At 41.7% G+C, this 4,667-nt stretch overlaps 1 pseudogene; it reads right to left on the reverse strand.

Moving 5' to 3' along the window:
* Positions 1-484: 484 nt before the first annotated feature.
* On the reverse strand, positions 485-2,347 carry LOC141830576 (uncharacterized; annotated as a pseudogene).
* Between the last annotated feature and the right edge of the window lie 2,320 nt (positions 2,348-4,667).

Consider the following 4,667-nt stretch of genomic DNA (forward strand, 5'->3'; position numbering starts at 1 on the left):
ATAGCGGGGCGGACTAACCCATTAAAAATTCATCATATGGCGGGCGAAGCGGAGCAGATTGAAAAATCTCCTATCTAACCCAAGGCAAGTTACGGATTAGACAGGTCAGCCCACGGACCTGTAAAAAGATAAAAATATTTTAAAAATATTAAATTTAAATTATAATTTAAATTGATCAAGTTGAAATTTTTAAATTTGAATTGTAATTTAGACGGATCAAGCCTATTAATTCATTAAATTTTTTACTTTAATTTTAAATTTTTAAATAAATTAATAAACTTTCTCAACCCGCAGACCAATCCAAGCCTGTCGCGGGCCAACCCAAGCCTATCACGAGCTTGGCAAATCAACCATCTGAATCCATCTTAAAATAGATTGATAAAATTTCAACCAAACTTGCCTAAATTGTTTGGCGGGATAGACCAACCTAGCGGATCCAACCCAAATTGAAGATTATACACAAGACTTCGTTGCATTTTCCCATCTAATGTAATAGAAATTCGAGCCTGAAATGGCTAAGAATTCCAACTACAGCCAAAGCCATTCCAGCAAAGTAGGTGTAGGTACCACCAACAAGACTTCAGAAGGATACATAGCATACAAATAGAACTACTTGCATCTTTGTATAAACTTCAGAACACCAAGCAATGCAAATGTTTTGTAAACAATACCACAACCAATCGCTGAGCTGATTATGATTATCAGTTATATGAAAGCAGAGCCGCCAGATGTAGTCAGTAAGGAAGGACGAGATAAATAGAAAATGCATGAGCCAGCTGATATTCGAGGTCTGTGGATGCGCCAATTTGCATCACATTATGAATTAAGACTACAACGGAAATTACAAGTCTGCCCAGTTTCTAGACCATTTAAACCAGCATGGATGTTAATGGAGTTTGTGCAAAAGACTGCTAGCATGGCCATATTAGCTTGTAAATCCAACATAAATCAGGAACAGCTACTCCAAAAAAAATGATAATCCCAGTAGCCAACATCTTTGGGGGTGGTCGGCCCGGTCCCACGGAAGTTTCCCACTGACCACCAGGGTAAATCGGGAAGCGCATACAGCGGTCAATCCAGATGCCCAGCATCCTTTGATTGCGTTCCCCATTTGGAGAAAAATTCCTGCAAATACGCCGTAGCTGGGGATCGAACCGCGATGTCCTACCGTTGCACCATTGCCCCGGGGACAGGAACAGCTACTCCAACATATTGCATAAGTGGCTTTTGTATGACGATGGTAGTATGCCTAGCATATGCCATTAACAAGGGAAGAGTTGCAAAGGAGGGTTGCACCAATTTTACTCTCCAAGGAAGGCCAAGAACATCATCAACAAATCCCAGAAGAATCATGAAGCAACACACAAAGATTCAAGCACTTTGAAGGCTCCCTGCGAAGTCCTCTTATTGATGTCAAACCCGAAGAGATTTCGATGCAGCATGTAGCATACTGCCACTGTAATCATCTGTAGCACCACGACGAAGGCGCAGAAGCTCAAGGCGGCAATTATGGAGATGTACATGCGCAATTCAGGCTTGATTTGGTAATGGACGAAGATGAGGTAAAAGAAGAGGAGAACAAACGAGGCAACGGTTGGACCGATAAGGCCAAGTTTCGACGGAGATAGGGCGAGTCTTCCGTAGTTGTGGTTTCTTTTCCTTAACTGAGATCGGCGGCTGGATCTCTATAGGTTTCAAGGAGGGTTTCTAGCCAGCCGCCTTGGCAAAAGCAATGGGTCGTCGATGACTAAAGGACCACACGATGAACTTGCTTCACACGGTCGTTTGATGTGGTCTCAAACCACCAAACGCCCAAGGTGGCAGCTAGGGCAGATGGAGAGATTAAAGGAAGGGCGATCCCTCGGTTGCAGCAGTGTCGGGGTAGGGTTAGAGAAGTGAGATCGGAGCAAAGGATGAAGCGGCGGTGGCAAGATTAGGGGTTTCTAATAGAGGAGGCTTTTCGTTGCAGCTTTTTTTACAACGAGGTTCTCTCAATGTCGACCATCGCAGCGTCTTGGCTCAAAATTTCCACAGACGATGTCAATTTGTTCCAGCCAAATATCATGAATGATCAAGTCATCGATCAACGAACGAGCTAACGTGCATGCTCTCTAGAGACAATCGTCAGAAGGAATGAAGACACCTGAAAAAGCACTCCAAAAGAAAGTTAGAATGACACATGAGGTGGATCCCGACAAGCTACTCCGTCGCTCAAGTTAAGATTTTGTGAGAGAAGAAAATTAAGAATTTGGACAAATTAGAATTTTATGTATGCATATTGTACCCATGGATATATGTAGCCTATAGAGTTATCAATGTATCCAATCTCCGAAATATCAACATCCATTTAAGATATATTCTGAAATGCGTGCTATCATTCATGATATACTCTAACATACGCGATCCAATTGTCCATGTCTTTCGGGATACTTGTTTTATTTTTCAAGAGAAACGATCTTAGGGCCTTATGACCTTATAGATAAACTGACTTTATGGGCTCAATTTATAAGCAGATGATGAAAGACCCGAGGCTAAGATGGACTCAAGGCTGAAATGAGGTCAACGCATGAGACCAAATATAGGCCAAAGTCGGGACCCAAAGATGAGATGATGTCAACACATGAGAACAAACGAAGACCAATGTCAGGACCCGAGGTTAAGATGAGGTCAGCAACCGACACTTAGATGAGGTCGACACATGAGCCTAAGTTGAAATTGAAATCCGAGGTTGAGATGAGTTCGGGGCATGAGACCAAGCAAAGGCTGAGGTCCAAACCCGAGGTTGAAATGAGATCTACGCCTAAGACTAAGTAGAGTCAACACATGAGACCAAACCGAGGCCAAAATCAAGACCCGAGGGTGAGATGAAGTCAACGCATAAAATCGAATGAAGACCAAGGTCAAGATCCGAAGTTGAGATGAGGTCAATTTCCAAGACTAAAGCGTATCCGAGACCTATGCTCATGATCGAGATGGAGCAAAAGTTGGTGCCTGAGATCAAGGCATACTTGTGATCTAGTTTGAATAGGCCCGAGTTCACAACAGGTTTAAACCACTTACCTTTGAAGCCTTGCTTAGCGCCCCTTTGATTGACAACTCATCAAAAGATCATGGACTAGTATTATCCCCTACCAAGTGCAAATTAGCAGTACCAAGAATTGAGTTTTTAGGAGCTGAAATTGGGGAAGGAAAGCTTAGGCTTCAACCCCATATTATCAAGAAGATTACTGAGGTGAAGGATGATCAACTTAAGGAGAAGAAAGGGCTTAGGTCATGGTTAGGAGTGTTGAATTATGCAAGGACTTATATACCTAACTTAAGTTCTAAACTGGATCCTCTTTATGAGAAAACTTCAATACATGGTGATAAAAGGATGAAGGGATCAGACTGGGAATTGGTTAGACAAATTAAAGAGCAAGTAAAAGAATTTGCCTGATTTGGAAATACCACCAGAAGGAGCTTATATTATACTTGAAACAGATGGATCAATGACAGGATGGGGAGGAATTTGTAAATGGAAGGGCAATAAGTATGATCCCAGAAGCTCTGATAAAATATGTGCCTATGCGCATGGAAAATTTCCCACAGTAAAATCAGTGATAGATGCTGAGATATTTGCAGCAATGGAAACAATGACAGCCTTAAAAATTCATTTTCTTGATAAAGAGGAAATTACGCTCAGGACAGATTGTCAGGCAATAATTTCCTTTCATAATAAAACAGCAAGAAATAAACCCTCAAGGGTTAGATGGCTGGCTTTCACTGATTTCATTACAGGGACTGGGGTAAAGGTACATTTTGAACATATAGATGGCAAATTAAATTTGTTTGCAGATACTTTATCCAGGCTTGTAACCGGACCCGAAGTTGTAGCGGTTCTTACTGGAGAAGGTTGTTCATCAATAACTCAGCAGGAGGAAGAGGCTGCATCTACAAATATGCGCTTGTTAACAAGGTATGAAGATCTTAATTTGTGAAACTTCTAAACAGATACTGTACAAGGAGGACCATGACAAAAGGAACGAAATGGCAAGCATTGAAGAGCGGGCCCTACAGAATATTTTGGACAGCATGAATGAGATGGAGTTAATCTTGCAAATGAAGGAAGTTGATTTTGGACACCGAGCAAATGCTGAAGGAGGAAGGCGGGATTTATTTCCTCAAAGTGCGCAAAGACCTCAACCAAGTGATCAAAATTACTGGAAGAAAAATTTACCAGAGTTAAAGCAAAATCGAAGAGATCTCTGGAACTTGGTTGAAAGAATGAAAAGGATATGCATGGAGATAAAGCAGATTCGCCCGTGAAGCGTGATGGAGCCCTAAAGGACGAATATCTGGCAAAGTAAGGAATCAAATCGTCCTCCGCTATCTTCCTTTATGTGAATTATTGTACTTTATGCTTGCTTTATGCATTATTGCTTTTGCTTTGCTTTGCTGGCACTAAGAGTTGAGCCCCGGGGAGCCGCTCAAAGTACTTACAGCTGTTATTCCTTAAGAGTGAAGGAATGTATTTGGCAGACAAGGAGTGATAAGGATGAAGGACGATGGGGCCCAATGAGCACCCGCTTCATTCATATCACAATCCTTACTCGCCTATATAAGTGTGTTTGTATGATCAGTTTAGACACACTTGAGCACTACCAAGTGATCTATTCTGAAGTTTGTTT

This window comes from Curcuma longa, chromosome 6, assembly GCF_044706935.1.
Source record: "Curcuma longa cultivar G26 ecotype Majalengka, Jawa Barat chromosome 6, ITB_CL_G26_1.1, whole genome shotgun sequence".
Taxonomy (NCBI): Eukaryota; Viridiplantae; Streptophyta; class Magnoliopsida; order Zingiberales; family Zingiberaceae; genus Curcuma; species Curcuma longa.